The sequence below is a fragment of the Pan paniscus genome, chromosome 2, assembly GCF_029289425.2.
Source record: "Pan paniscus chromosome 2, NHGRI_mPanPan1-v2.0_pri, whole genome shotgun sequence".
NCBI classification, from domain to species: domain Eukaryota; kingdom Metazoa; phylum Chordata; class Mammalia; order Primates; family Hominidae; genus Pan; species Pan paniscus.
The window spans coordinates 34,630,790-34,647,259 of NC_085926.1; the positions used below are offsets into that span (position 1 = coordinate 34,630,790).

A 16,470-nucleotide genomic window follows, 5' to 3' on the forward strand; every position below is an offset into this window, starting at 1 on the left:
AAATGGCGTTGACTTGCCCCAAATCTGGCTTTGTGGAAATGTCCAAATGTACAGTTAGCCAGGCATACCCCAAATTTCTGTATTCTATTTCCTATTTGTGATAGAAATCTAGAACAGTATTAGGATAGGACAAAAGATAAAAGGCTTTGGGTTATCTGGGGTTCTCCTAGATAAGGTTCTAAAGAGTGACGCTCTGATTATTTTGCGGGAGAAAAAAGAAAACAGTGCTTCTTCTTAGTGCTTCCACTAGTCCTAAACTTAGGGATTTTACAAAACTGGAGATTTTTTTCTGAGTAGGCTGCTGAACTCTGTAAAGGTACTATAGAAAAAGCTTCACTAAGCTTAATATTGAACTGCAGGTAATACTGGATGCCCCTCCATCTTCTTCCCGAACTTTGAAAGGAGAGAAGAGGAAATTAGTTCCAATTCTATTAAGAAATTTTGCATTGCAATTTTGAGGTGAAGCAATATGTGCATGAAAAGTTGTAAAATGTACCTTTACAATTGAAGTTTATCCAGTGTTTTCTTTCTGCTTGCCCATTTTTGGATCTTCTTCTGTCTTCTTCCTTCTTTCTTCCTCCTCCTCCCCGTCCCGCTCATCCTTCCCCTGAAGGGAAATGCTTCAAGGAACTGATAGGGCTAACAGGGTCATTTACACCTTGCTGGTTCCAAAGCCATATTTTCTAACAACTGAAATTAAGTAACATGTGGGATAATTGGTTAATACTTTCTAAGTTTTTAATTACTTTTGTCTTATTTGTAGAGGTTTCTCTTTCATTTTTAACTTATTTGTAGCTGTCATTACTCTGTATTGTTTTATTGTGTAGAGGTGGAATAGTCTAAATATCTGTTGAAAGGGAATTTCAACAACCTGAATGTCCACTCATTCACTCGATGATTAAATAAATTAGGATAGATCATAAAGCAGTAACAATGGTAAGAATTTGTATACACAAATGTGATCTATTTATATATAAATCATATTCACATTATAAATGTTCCATAGGTAAGCATATATACATATATGTTTAGATATATGTAGATATAAATATATATAAATTTATACATATAACTTTTAAAGATATATCTGTTTAAATTGTTTAAATTTTGTTCAATATATGAGAATATACATTAAAATGTAAAAATTAATTATCTTTGATAACTGAAATTCTATCTTTCTAGGCTTATGTTTTCTCAGCTATATTTTTCTCCTTATTATGTTATTAAATGCATCAGGCTTTTATAAATAAAATAACTTTTAGAAAGTAATACATGCCCATAAGTATTAAAATGTTAAATAATAACAGTCTTTTTCTCCATTCTAAACATTCCAATCCCAATCCATAGAGGTTACAAAAGTCAACAAGTTATTGTGTATGGCTCTGAGCACTGTCTAAATACATATAAGAGAATGGGCATGAATGTTTGTATTTATACAATATATTTAATAGAATATACATATGTTATACATATATTTGCATATAAATATGTATATGATATATACTAAAATAGGAATATATGTGCAAGAATATACGTTTTATATATATTATTATATGCATATATACTCACAAATATGTTTACACATACACTAAATGCATAGATTTGATAGCTCCATTACAGATCCTGGCTCGCTCTCATCCTATCTGATGATAGAAAAGTTACTTTGTTATGCCTCATTTTCCTCATTGGTAAAGTGGCAATAACAATAATTACCTCAGGGTTGTGTTATGATTACATAAGAAATTAATATAATAATGTACTTTGGACCCTGCTTATCACATAATAAACATTTAATAAATACTAGTTCTTAATCATTAGAAACAAATCATGAGAATCTTTTACCATTTTCATCACCGACAATGTCTACAATTCAATGTTTACCTTTTGCCAACCTAACAGATGAAAATGGTATCTGTTTGTTGTTTTAACTAATTTTGCATTGGGCTGCACATTTTATGGGTATTTGTTGAATGATTTCATTTTACATAGATTGCCTTTTATGATTTTTATGATTTTTTAAACTTTCATTTTAGGTTCAGGGTTACATGCGTAGGTTTGTTATATAGGTAAACTTGTGTCACAGAGGTGTGGTGTATAGATTATTTCATCATCCGGGTACTAAGCATAGTACTCGATAGTTATTTTTTCTGATTCGGTCTCTTCTCCCACGCTTCTCCCTCAAGTAGGCCCCAGTGTCTGTTGTTCCTCCCTTTCTGTCTATGTGTTCTCATTATTTAGTTCCCACTTATAAGTGAGAACATGTGGTATTTGGTTTTCTCTTCCTGCATTAGTTTGCTTAAGATAATGGTCTCCGACTCCATCCTTGTTCCTGCAAAGGACAAGATCTTGTTTCTTTGTTTCTTTGTTTTTTTTTTTTTTTTATGGCTACATAGTATCTCATGGTGTAAATGTACCACATTTTCTTTATCCGGTCTTTTGCTGATGGGTATTTAGGTTGCTTCCATGTCTTTGCTATAGTGAATAGTGTTGCAATGAACACATGAGTGCATGTGTCTTTATGGTAGACCAATTTATATTTCTTTGGGTATATACCAAGTAACAGGATTTCTGTGTTGAATGGTAGTTCTGTTCTTTTACCATTTTTATTACATTTTCTTTTTTATTCTTAAGCTATTAGAATAGTAAATTAGATTTCTATGCTGCAAATATTATCCAGTTTATTTATTCTATTATTAATAATTACATGCACTATTCTTTGATGGGCTCTGAGTTTTTACTTACAGTTTAAAACACCATCCCCATTTTACCATAAACATGTTTACCTGTGTGTCATCTTTAGTTTTGATATTTTATATTTACATTTTTGGTCAATGTGATTTTTATTTGCATGTAATAAATTTTGAAAAGCAATATGAGGATGTAATTTGATAATATCTAATGTATTTAAATTTTTGCATACCCTATGGCACATAGGAATGCACCGTATGACACAGCAATTCCATTTCTAGGAACATTACTTATTAAGCTCCATTTACGTACTATGAGACAAGTTTGATGATTTTTTAAAAACATTATTTAAAAATAGAAGAAATCTAAGTGTCCATAAGCACAAAAGTGGTTTAATTATGGTGTAGCCATAAAATTAAATACTATAAACCTGTGAAAATCAATGAATCAGAGTATTACTTACAGATACTATATTAAATGAAAAAGTAAGTTGAATGTAATGTGATGTTTATATGGTTTTAATCATGAAAAATAAAAGTAAAAAATGTTTAGGAATACAATAGCTCCTTCTTATCTGTGGAGGATACATTCTAAGACCCCCAGTGTATGCCTAAAATCATGTATAGTACTGAATCCTGTACATACTATATATTTTTCCTATACAAACAACTATATGGTAAAGTTTAATGTACAAATTAGGCACAGTAAGAGATTAACAAACATAATAAAATAGAACAATTATAAAATGTATTGTAATAAAACTTAGATGAATGTAGCCTCTCTCTCTCTCAAAATGTCTTATTGTACTGTACCTTGGGTAACTGAAACTGTGAAGGCAAACCAGAGATAAGGGGGAATACTGTACATACTTATATTGTGGAATTATAAAAGGATTCATGAGAATGTTAAACACCAGCATTAAGATAATGCTTACTTCTCAGAAGCCATGGGAGAATGTGATTTGGGAGGGGCACAGAAAGCTTCCACCAAGGTTATGATGATTTAGGCCAGAAGATGGGTACATGAGTGCTCACTATTATTCTATGTACTCTTTGGGGCTTTTTGCATTTGCTCCAAGAGTGAGATAGGAATGCACTGCTCTTTTGCAAATGATTAGCCAATTTTATTCTCAAATAATATTTACTAAATAATCCCTCCTACTAATTTGCAACAAATCCTTCAATGTACATTAAATTCTCCATGTGTATTTGAGTCTATTTCTGAATTTTCTACTCTATTGATCTCTTTGTTCTATTCTAGCATCAAATTCTATTACTCTTACAGCTTCTCACTCCCATTTAATATTTATAATTTTTTTCCAGAATTTCTTGGATGTTTTGAAGTGATGATTTTATCAGATAAATTTTAACACTTTGTCATTTCAAAACCTTTCTGTTACATCTGAATATACAGATTAATTTGTAGAAAATTTTGCATTCCTACTCAAATAGCTTTGCATTTATTTTTCTTCTTTTATGTTCTTCTATAATATTTTGAAGCTTACTTTCTATCTTTCTATAGATACAATAGATTTCTTGCTATATTTATGTTCAGAAAATGTACCATTTTATTTATTTATTATTTGAGACAAAGTCTAACTCTGTTGCCCAGGCAGAATGCAGTGGCTCAATCTCAGCTCACTGAAGACTCTGCCTCCCAGGTTCAAGCAATTCTCTTGCCTCAGCCTCCTGATTAGCTGAGATTACAGGCATGCACCACCACGACTAGCTAATTTTTTGTACATTTAGTAGAGATGAGGTTTCACCATGTTGGCCACGCTGATCTTGAACTCCTGACCTCAGGTGATCTGCCTGCTCAGGCTCCCAAGGTGCTGGGATTACAGGCGTGAATCACTGCGTCTGGCAAAGGTATCTTTTTAAAAAAGTTATTGTAAATCAGGTTTTTTTCTTTCTTATAATTTCTACCTGGCCATTATTTTAGGAAAGTTTTTCATTTTGTTATATTAAATCTATATAAGCCATTTTATAAGTTTCTCATTGTTCTAATAGTATTATAGTTGATTTATTTGCATTTTCCAGTTATATAATAATTTCATATGCAAGTTGATTATTTTGCATCTCACTTTTTGTTTTAATACCTCTTGTTCCCATCTTGTATATAAGTATCTAGCTACCATTTCCAGAGCAGGAATTCTTGTCTTGTTCCTGACATTAGTTAGAATGGATACTTTTTTTTTTTTTTTTTTTTTTTTAGACGGAGTCTCGCTCTGTCGCTCAGGCTGGAATGCAGTGGCACAATCTCGGCTCAATGCAAGCTCTGCCTCCCAGTTCACGCTGTTCTCCTGCCTCAGCCTCCCGAGTAGCTGGGACTACAGGCGACCGCCACCACACCCGACTAATTTTTTGTATTTTTAGTAGAGATGGAGTTTCACCATATCAGCCAGGATGGTCTCGATCTCCTGACCTAGTGATCTGCCGCCTGGGCCTCCCGAAGTGCTGGGATTACAGGCGTGAGCCACTACACCCAGCTGCATTGTTTTAACAATGAGAAAAAAATAAACATGTAAAAGATGAGAAGTTGACATTTTGTATTTTGGATAATTTGTTGGTATTTATTTTTTATTTGTTGGCATTTTACATTTTTTTCTCAGTAATAAGAGATATTTATTTGTTCCTAATAATGCTCTATTTTGGAACATTTAGAGAAGGCATTATTTTTCAATTTGAGAGAAGTTGGATCACATTTGTGGGCTCCAGTGAAGGGCCCATGGAGGTTGGTGGATTGCTTGAGCCCACAAGTTCAAGATCAGCCTGGACAAAATGACAAGACCCCATCTCTATAAAAAATTAATAAAATAGATAATTTAAAAAAAGAAATAATGGATGGAATAATATCCTAGGCTTAGGAAGGGTTTATTCAAAGACCTCAGGTTACTTGGAAAAGAGAGAAGGCATTCTAGAGAAGGGAAGGAAAGTGAATGCAGACATTAATAAGATTTCACGGATAGGGATGGGAAGCAAATGGAATTTGTACTGGACAAATATTCTTCCATGAGAATCAATTTCCTGTGCTGAGTAGGAGGCAAGGTCACTTACTGAGAAACAAAAGATTGGATGGGCTAGGAACCTTGATGAAAAGCACGAAAACTTGAAAGGCACTTTTAAGATGAGAAGGGTCAAGGCCAGGGGATTGTAAATAAATTGCCACTTGATTACAGGGAAGACTTTTTAATGGCCACTGTCTATATGCTTATGATATTTTGTTTAGTACAACTTAAAATTTGGGATAGTGGAGAGGGTGATTGGATTCATCTAGAATGGGACCATTTGAGTACATGTCAGAAGAGAGAGAAAGGAAGAAAGAGTGCGGAAGGACAGGATGCCAATGGCAATACCATAGTTAAAAACATATATTGTGACATATATGCTGGGTAGAAAATAAGATTACTTAGGCCCAGTTCCGCTTAGTCTCTACTACAGAAAAGATGACACAACTATAATATAATGCAGGATGTGATAAATGCCATAAAAGGTAAATACATGACGTTTTGAGAATACAATTTAGCAAGAATTAAAGCTTTGCTTATGGGATAAGAGCAGGGCAGAGATCATGGATAGAAGTTAAAGGGATCTTTAAAATGTAGATAAATGTAGATGGACCTGGGACCTCTCTTAATCTGAAGTTGGCTACAAATAATCGTTCCTTTGACAAATATTTAATGAGCATGTACTATGCCAGATAGTTTTCTATGTACCTGGGGAGAATATAATGACAAAAATAGCCCCTTTCCATGGTGTTTACATTATTCTACTAAGAGAAAAACCAACATAACGTGATAAAAACCTAACAATATGGTATATTAGAAGATGTGAAGAGCTAAAAAGAAAAAATGGATAAGGAGGAAAGGGGGATGTTGGTGCTGGTGATGGATGGTGTGGATGCATCACTCAATTGATCATGTTCAATAGACACAGCACACTCCTCAAACATGTTGATTCCCATGTCAATGCAGATGCCTTATCTTCCTCACAGCACTGACCTGAAATACAGAGATGTTTAATTTATTGTAGAGAATACCACAAGATACTGTATAAGTTATAGAAACTATTTTGAAAGGTAATCAATGTCCTTTGAATGACTGTAACCTACTAAAATGGGGAACCCCTAAGCTCAGTTGTGCAACTGTTTTAACTCAGAGCTATAGACTATTAAAGATGGAAGGGATGTTGCCCATGACCTGATTCAACCTTCTCATCTTAGAATGACTTGTGGGATTAAGTGGCTTGCTCAAGGGTATGGAGATAGTCGGTGGCAAACCTGATGTTCAAGTCCAGATTGGCTGCCTCCAAGGTCCCTGCTGCTTCCATTAAACCAACTTTTCACTTTGCCTTAAGCAGAGAGGCAGAGGCAGAGAGGCCTCAGAGAGAGGAAGCATGACCTGAAAGAAATAGTACCGGACCAAGAATCATGGAAGAGCATTTAATAAGGTGTCAATTTGTGTCAGGCACAATTTGAGAATTCCCACTTTCATTGTCTTATTTCATCTTCTTAACAACAATTTAAGGAATATTTTATGATTCTATATGTCCTTCTGATTTTTTAAAGAATGAGAATACTACATATTTTAATTGAAGACCCCTAAGTACCACTCCTTAATTCCATATTTCTTCTTTTCCAGAAAAAAGTATCATCTTGAAACCTGATACTTCTTTAGGCCTTGCATGATTTTATATTATTACACTTAATAAGTATACATTCAAACAACAAATAGCATATTTTCAATTTTTCTAATACTAATTTTACTCTAGTGTAGATTTCTGCAGTTTATTTTCACTTACATTTTGAGATTTATTCAAATCCATACATGAATTCTATACATTCTATTATTTTTTCCCCTTTAAATATTTTTTATAGCAGTTTTAACTTCACAGCCAAATTAAGCAGAAACTAGAGAAGGTTTTCATAAGCCCTCTCATCAGAATCCTGCACCAGAGTGGTACATTTTTTACAATTGATGAACCAGTGTTAATACATTATTATTAACTAAAGTCTGTAGTTTATATTAGATTCATTCTTTGTGATCTGCAGTTCTGTGGTTTTGACAAGTGCATAATGTTATGCATCCACCATTACAGTATCATAAAGAATAGTTTCAGTGACATAAACATCCCTTATGCTGGGCCTGTGTATCTCTTCCTCTTGCCCCTCAAATCCCCGGCAACCATTGCTCCTTTTCCAGCCTCTATTGTTTTGTCTTTTCCAGAATGTCATATAGTGGAAATATCATAGTATGTAGGTTTTTACAACTGGCTTCTTTCACTTAGTAACATGCATTTAAGGTTTTCCATGTCTTTTCACAGCTTGATAGCTCATTTCTTTTTGGTGCTGCATAATATTTCATTTTCTGAATGCACACACTATATCTATTCACCTCCTGAAGGATATCTTGGTTGTTTACAAGTTTTGGCAATTACAAATAAAGCTGTTATAAATATTCATGTACAGTTGTTTGTATCAACACAAGTTCAAATCATTTGGGTAAATACCAGTGAGCATGATTTCTGGATTTTAATGTAAGAGTATATTTGGTTTTGTAAGAAACTGCCAAACTGTCTTCAAAATTGATTTACCATATTTAATTCATGTTCATCATGGCTTAGAAATCTATTATGTAAATATTTCAAAATTTATTTATCTGTTCTTTCACTGATGGACAGTTAGGTGGTCTCAAGTCTGATTGGTATTGGTTAATATATCTTCTTTAGTAAATTATGAATTTTTCTAAGTTATGGCTATAGATGTGGAATTTATGGGTTATTAATGCACATTTCCAACTTTATTACATGTTCTCAGAGTGCTCTCCAAAGATATTGTGTCAATTTATACTTCTTCTGCCAATATATCAGAGTTCTATATTTTATAAATTGTGATCCTGCACTTGGTATTTTCAGGCCTGATTTTTTAATTCAATTAAAGATTTGTGAACTGGGAATTCAGTGTTCTTTCACCTTGTATGCATCTGATTATGGAGGGTTGAGCATATTCGTGTGTGTATTTGTCATTTTGTCTATATTAAAACTGAGACTGCTTATATTTTTCTAATTGATCTGTAGGAATTTATATATTCTGGATAATAACAGTAATAGCTAACCCTTATTGAGCTTCGTTCCTGGTACTTTCTGAGCATTTTAGATATATGAGTGAGATAAATTGTCTCAACCTTTTAAGGTAGGTAATAACTCCATTTTACAGATAAGAAAACTGAAGTACTAAAAAAGTAAGCTACTTGCTCAAGCTCAGGTTTAAGTAATGCACAATTTCTAACCAGCTCAGCTGGCTCCAAAAGGGTTTATACTAGAATAAACATTTGTCTTTTATGTGAATAGCCACAATCAGTGACTTTCCATTTCAGTTGCTTTATGGTGTTTCATATTATTCAAAAAAATAATTTAATTGAGATTAATTGTATTATTTTATTTCTTTATGATTACTTACTGTGTTTTGTTAAAATATTCCTACAGGACGTGAAGCTTATAAAGATATTGTCCTACATTCCCTTCTGAAAGTTTTAAACTTTTAAATTATGGAATTTATTCTCTCTGTAATTTAATTCCTTGTACTGCGTGAAGTAGTTATTTTACTTTTCTTCGATGTGGATAGAATTATGTAAGCACAATATACTGAAGAGTATATACTTTATCCATAATTTATAAAGTCAATTCTCATCTATCTAGTTATGATAGGTCTTAGTTTGAATTTTCTGTTCTATTCTACCAATCAATTTATTTTTGTGCTTTCATTATTCTGGATTTTTGTTATACTTTGCAAAACTTTGCAAAAAGGTTTTATAGCTGGGATAAGTTTCCCCCTGCCTTATCCTTCTTCAAATACATCTTAGTTCCTATTCTCTTAATTGACACACAATAATTGAATAATACATATTGATGGGGTACAATATGTTGTTTTGATCCATGCATACATTGTGTAATGATCAAGTCATGGTAATTAGCATACCCATCACCTTATTTTTTTTGTTCTGAGGACATTGAAAATCCTCTCCTCTAGCTCTTTGAAACATACAATGCATTCTTGTTGGCTGTAGTCATCTTCCTGTGCCATAGAGTACTAGAACTTATTCCTCCTAACTAGTTATCTAATATTGTACCCATTGAGCAACCTCTAACAATGTTCCCCTCCTCTCTACCCTTCTCAGGCTGTGGTAATCACAGTTTTACTCTCAACCTTTGTAAGATCAACTTATTTATTTGTTTATTGATTGATTGAGACAGAGTCTCGCTCTGTTGCCCAGGCTGGAGTGCAGTAGTGCAATCTCGGCTCACTGCAACCTCCACCTCCTGGGTTCAAGCAATTCTCCTGCCTTGCCCTCCTGAGTAGCTGGGACTACAGGTGCCCATCATGATGCCTGGCTAATTTTGTATTTTTAGTAGAGATGGAGTTTCGCCATGTTGGCCATGCTGGTCTTGAACTCCTGACCTCAGGACTCCTGACCTCAGGTGATCCACCCACCTCGGCATCCTAAAGTGCTGGGATTACAGGCATGAGCCACCATGCCTGGCCGAGATTTTAGATTGCACACATGAGTGAGATCATGTAATATCTTAGTTATTCTTGAGGCTTTTCTTCTCTATGAATTTTAGGTTGAGTTTATTAAGTTTCATGAAAACCCCTGTGTAATTTTGAATGGAATTATATTGAGATTATATTATTTAACATTTAGAAATTTTATGTTTTTATCACATTATGTCTTCCCATCCACAAAATAGTATATTTATTATTTTAAATAGTATATTTATTATTTTATTCGAGTTTGCTGTAATGACATTTTGTAACTATCTCTAAATGATTTTTCATACATAGAAATATATTCAAACAAACATATCTGATTTTATTCATCTTTTTTTATTTTCAGAAAGTTATGCTCTTTATTTCTATTCACTTTCTTTCACTCTCTGCAGCAGTGGTCCCCAACCTTTTTGGCACCAGGGACTGGTTTTTTAGGAGTCAATTTTTCCATGGGGAGGGGGGATGGGGCATTGTGGGGGTGGGGATGGTTTCAGGATCAAACTGTTCCACCTTAGATCATCAGGCATTAGATTCTCATAAGCAGCATGCCACCTAGATCCTTTGCACGCACAGTTCACAATAGAGTTTGCACTCCTATGATAATCTAATGCCCTGCTGATCTGAGAGGCGGAGCCAGGTGGTAATGCACTCTCATCAGCTGCTCACCTCCTGCTGTGCTGCCTGGTACCTAACAGGCCATGGACAGGTACCAGTCCATGCTCCCAGGGTTGGGGATGCCTCATTTATAAGATGTATCTTTTTCATTATTGTATTTTAAACTCTCCTCTTAGATTTCTTACAGATGTTTCTCCAGGAAGTAGCATATACCTTGACTCAGTACTACTCTGGCCCATTGGTTTATTGTTTCTATCATTTTTTATAATATGAAAACCCCTAATTTTTATTTGGTGATTTTAATCCATTTGTATGAATTATAACCACAGATATATTTGGACTTACACCATCAGTAACAGATGATGTTTTTTTGTTTAATTCTCCAGCTTCTTTTAAGTTGATTTTTGTAAAATTTTTCTCTAATGATGTGGAGTGTGTGTGTGTGTGTGTCTTTAGTTGTTAACCTTAAATTTAAAAAAGCATCAAATGTGTAAGTATACTTTCTCCTAACAAGAATAAAGCATTAGTTCTATCCTAGAACATGAAAGGAAAGGTGGGGTTGATGTATAACCCTATCCTCGTGTTTTTAAGCTATAGCATTTTAATTTACATTTCTTTTATGCTTAAGGTCCAAGTGTTCTTTAGTTGGCACATGATGAATCCTGCCATGACTGGTTCCTTCCTTTCAAGGCAGCAGGTTCCCTTCTGGCCCAGGGTGTGTCTAGAAATGTCATCCAGGAGCTACGGACTGGGATGGGGGATCTCATGACTCTCAGGAAGAGCCAAGAGGTTATGACTTTCCTTCTGCTTAAGATAAATGTAAATTAAGTAAATTAAAATGCTACAGCACGATTAGTTTCTTGATGGTCAACAATGTTGAGCACCTTTTCATTTGTCTATTGGCCATTTATGTATCTGCTTTGGAGAAATGTTTATTCAAATCTTTTGAAATTTTTAAATTGTCTTTTTATTATTGAGTTGTAATATTCTTATATATTCTAGATACAAGTCGCATCACATATATAATTTACAACTATTTTCACCATTCTATGATTTATCTTTTTACTTTTTGATGTATCATTTGAAACACAAATATTTTTAATTTTGATGAAGTCCAGTTTACCTATTTTTTAAAATTGTTGCTTGGCTTTATTCTGTTATATAAAAGCGTATGCCTAACTAACAGTCATGAAAGTTTTCTCCTGTATTTTCTTCTGAGAGCTTTAGAGTTTTGGATTTACATTTAGATCAATGATCATGAGTTAATTTTTTTTGTATGATGTGGAGAGGGAGTTCAGTTCACTGTTTTGAATGTGAATAAACTTTCCCAGCACTATTTGTTGAAAAGATTATTCTTTCCCCATTGAATTATCATGGCGATCTTTCTGAAAATCAATTTAATGTAAAACCAAGGTTTGTCTCTGGGCTCTCACTACTATACCATTCATCTATATGTCTATCCTTATGCCAGCACTATGCTTTCTTAATTGCTACAGGTTTGTAATCTGTTTTAATATCAGAAAGTATGAGTCTTCCAACTTTGTTCTTTTTTCAACATTATTTTGGCTATTTTGGATCTCTTAAATTTCAAAATGAATTTAGAATCAGCTTGCCTATTCCTGCAAAGAAGCCTGCTGGGATTTGCATTGAATGTGTATGTTAATTTGGGGGTATATTACCATCTGAACAATATTAAGTCATCTGATACATGACCATGGAATATCTTTCCATTTATTTAGTCCACTTTAAATTATTTCAACAGATGGGGGAGGCTGAGCAAGATGGCCAAATAGAAGCCTCTATTGATCATCCCCCCTGCAGGAACACCAAATTTAACAACTATCTGCATAAAAAAGCACTTTCATAAGAACCAAAACTCAGGTGAGCAATCACAGTACCTGGTATTAACTTATTCATATCACTGAAAGAAGCACTGAAGAGGATAGAAAAAACAATTTTGAATCACTAATGCCACCCCTCTTCCATCCGCGCTACTATGACTGTGTGGCATGGAGAATATGTGTATTTGAGGAAGGGAAGTCTCGGTGCCTGTGAGACAGTGCATTGAACTTGCTGCCCTGTCACAGTGGAAAGCAAACCCAGCCTGAACTCAGTGGATGCCCACTCATGGAGAGAGCATTTAGACCAGCCCCAGCCAGAGTAGAACTGCCAATCCCAGCAGTCAGCAATTGAGCTCCAGCAAGCCTCACCACCAGGGGCTAAAGTGCTCTGGGGTTCTAAACAAACTTGGAAGGCAGTGTAGGTTACACGGACTACAGTTCTAAGGTAAGTCCTAGCACTGTCCTGGGCATGAAGACAGTGGATGTTGGGGTCACATATCCTAATGAGACACCAGTTGGGGCAGCTAAGAGAGTGCTTGCACCACCCCTCCTCCAACACCAAGCAGCAGAGTTCGCAGGAACAAAACTGACTTCTTCCTTCTTGAGGAGAGAAGTGGGAAGAGTAAAGAGCACTTTGTTTTGCATCTTGAATACCAGCTCAGTCACAGTATAATAGAGCACTGGGAAGAGACTTGAAGTTCCCCATCCCAGCCCCTAGCTCCTGAATGACACTTCTAGACACACTCTGGGCCTAAAGGGAAGGAAGCAGTCATGGCAGGATTCATCATTTGCCGACTAAAGAAAGAGCACTTGAACCCTGAATAATGAGCACTGATACCCAGGTAATACATACCCTAGGCTATGGGTGAGACAGACATGCTGGCTTCAGGTCTGACTCAGCATGTTCCTAGCTGTGTTGTCTATAGGGAAAGACTCCTTCTAATTGAGAAAGGCAGAGTATAAAGTAAAAGAGACTTTGTCTTGTACCTTAGGTACCAGCTCAGCCACAGCGGGGTAAAGCACCAAGCTCTTGGTGTCCCCAGTTCCAGGCCTTGATTCTTGGATGGCCTTTCTGGACCTGCCCTGGGCCACAGGGGAGCACACTTTCCCGAAGGGTAAGTGTCAGGCCTAGCAGTAACTACCACAAGCTGACTGAAGAGATTTGGGGTCTTAAGTGAACATCAGTGGTAGCCTGATAGTACTCACTGTGGGCCTGTGGTAGTGGTAGCCACAGGGAGAGACTCCTTGGTTTGTGGGAAGGGCAGGAAAGAGTGGCCTTAGCCATGGTAGTATAGAGCACCAGGTAGATTTCTAAGGTTTTTGACTCCAGTTTCTGGCTCCCAGATAGCATCTCTGGATGCAGGAGGGCCTGGGAGAACTCACTGCCCTGAAGGGAAGAACATAAGTCCGGCTGGCTTTGCCACCTGCTGACTGCAGAGCCCTAGGCACTTAGCAAACATAGGTGGCAGGTACATAGTGGTTACAGCAGGCCTTGAGCAATAACTAAGTACTGTGCTGGCTTCAGGTCTGACTCAGTGCAGTCCTAGTGATGGTGGCCACAGTGGGGGCTTGTGTCACCTGAATCAGGACAGAGAGACAGACATCATCTATGTGGAAAAGTAAGGAAAGAGAATAAGAGTCTCTGCCTGGTAATGCAGATAATTCTTCTAGATCTTATCTAAAACCACCAATGCAGTATCTCTACAAGTCTGCAAGAACCACAGTGTTACTGGGCTGGGTGTGCCCTCTAATGCAGTTTGGCTTAGCTTACAACACCTAAGTCACTTCAAGTGCATAGAAAGCCATTTGAAGAAAGATGGCTACAAACAAGCCCAGACTGTGAAGACTATGATAAATACCCAACTGTTCAATGCCTGGACACTGACAAACATCAATAACCATCAACATCATCCAGAAAACAAACACCTCACCAAATAAACTAAATAAGGCACCAGGAAAAAATCCTGGAGAAACAAAGATATGTAACCTTTCAGACAGAGAATTCAAAATAGCTGTTTTGAAGAAACTCGAAGAAAGAAATTCAAGATAACACAGAGAAGAAATTCAGAATTCTATAAGATAAATATAACAAAGGGATTGAAAATTTAAAAAAGCAGCACAAATTCTGCAATAGAAAAATGTATTTGACATACTGAGTAAAGCATCAGAGTCTCTTAATAGCAGAATGGATAAAGCAGAATTAGTGAGCTTGAATAGAGGCTATTTGAAAATACACAGAGGAGACAAAAAGAAAAAAATAATAAAAAACAATGAACATGACTACAGGATCTAGAAAATAGCCTCAAAAGAGCAAATCTAAGAGTTATTGGCCTTAAAGAGGAGGTAGAAGAAGAGATAAAAGTAGAAAGTTCATTTGAAGGGATAAAAATAGATAACTTTCCAAACCTAGAGAAAGTACAAGAAGGTTATAGAACACCAAGCAGATTTAACACAAAGAAGACTACCCTGAGGCATTTAATAATCAAACTTGCAGCTGGGCACAGTGGCTCGCGCCTGTAATCCCAGCACTTTGGGAGGCCGAGGTGGGTGGATCACAAGGTCAGGAGTTCAAGACCAGCCTGGCCAAGATGATGAAACTCCATCTCTATCAAAAATACAAAAATTAGCCGGGCATGGTGCTTCTAATCCCAGCTACTCAGGAGGCTGAGGCTGAGGCAGAGAATTGTTTGAACCCAGCAGGCAGAGGTTGTAGTGAGCCGAGATCGTGCCACTGCACTCCAGCCTGGGTGACAGAGTGAGACTCCACCTCAAAAAAAAAAAAAAATCAAACTTTCAAAGGTCAAGGATAGGTAAAGAATCCTAGAAGTAGTGAGAGAAAATAAATAACAAGCAATGGGGCTGCAATACATCTGGCAGTAGACTTTTCAGTGGAAACCTTATAGGCAAGGGAAGAGTGGCATAACATACTTAAAGTCCTAAAGAAAAAAAACTTCTACCCTTGAATAGTTTATCAGGTGAAAATATTCTTCAAACGTGAAGAAGTAAAGACTTTGACAGACAAAAGCTGAGGGATTTCATCAACATCAGACCTGTCTGACAATAAATGCTAAAGGGAGTACTTCAGTATGCAAGAAAAAGTTTGTAATGAGCATCAAAAAAAATCATTTGAATGTACAAAACAGAAAATCACAGACTATTATAACATTGTAACTGTGGTGTGTGAACCACTCTTAAGTAGAAATATGAAAAGACAAACATAAAAAATAATAACTACAACAACTTTTCAAGACATAGACAGTAAAATAAGATAGAGACAACAAAAGTTATAAAGCAGGGAGATGAAGTTAAAGAGTAGCGTTTCTATTAGTTTTCTTTTTGTTTCTTTTTTTAGATTTTTTAGTTTCTTTTTGCTTTTAGTTTTTATTATTTGCTTGTTTGCTCATGCAATCAGTGTTAAGGAGTCATCAGTTTAAAATAATAAGATATGAGATACTATTTGCAAAGCTTCATGGTAACCACAAATCTAAAAACATACAATGGATACGCACAAAAAAAAGAGCAAGAAAGTAAAGTACATCACCAGATAAAATTACCTTCATTATATGGAAGACAGGAAGAAAGGAAAGAATATCACAAAACAACCAAAAAACAAATAACAAAATGACAGGAATCAGTCCTTAACTCATCAATAATAACATTTAATATAAATAGACTAAACTCTCCAATCAAAAGACATAGAGTGGGTGAATGGATGAGAAAACAGGACCCAATGATCTGTTGCCTAGAAGAAACACACTTCACCTATAAAAATACACATAAT

At 35.6% G+C, this 16,470-nt stretch overlaps 2 long non-coding RNA genes across 2 annotated transcripts in view; one reads left to right on the forward strand and one right to left on the reverse strand.

Annotated features, from left to right (window-relative positions):
- The window catches only part of LOC134729886 (uncharacterized), a 123,548-nt gene that overhangs the window by 1,085 nt on the left and 105,993 nt on the right, over window positions 1-16,470 (reverse strand). The window contains exon 2 of the long non-coding RNA XR_010111413.1: window positions 497-690. This is a non-coding gene — a long non-coding RNA (uncharacterized LOC134729886). The remainder of the gene's footprint in view (window positions 1-496; window positions 691-16,470) is intronic.
- LOC134729885 (uncharacterized) overlaps window positions 12,611-16,470 on the forward strand; it is a 28,778-nt gene continuing 24,918 nt past the window's right edge. The window contains exons 1-2 of the long non-coding RNA XR_010111412.1: window positions 12,611-12,729; window positions 13,682-13,804. This is a non-coding gene — a long non-coding RNA (uncharacterized LOC134729885). The remainder of the gene's footprint in view (window positions 12,730-13,681; window positions 13,805-16,470) is intronic.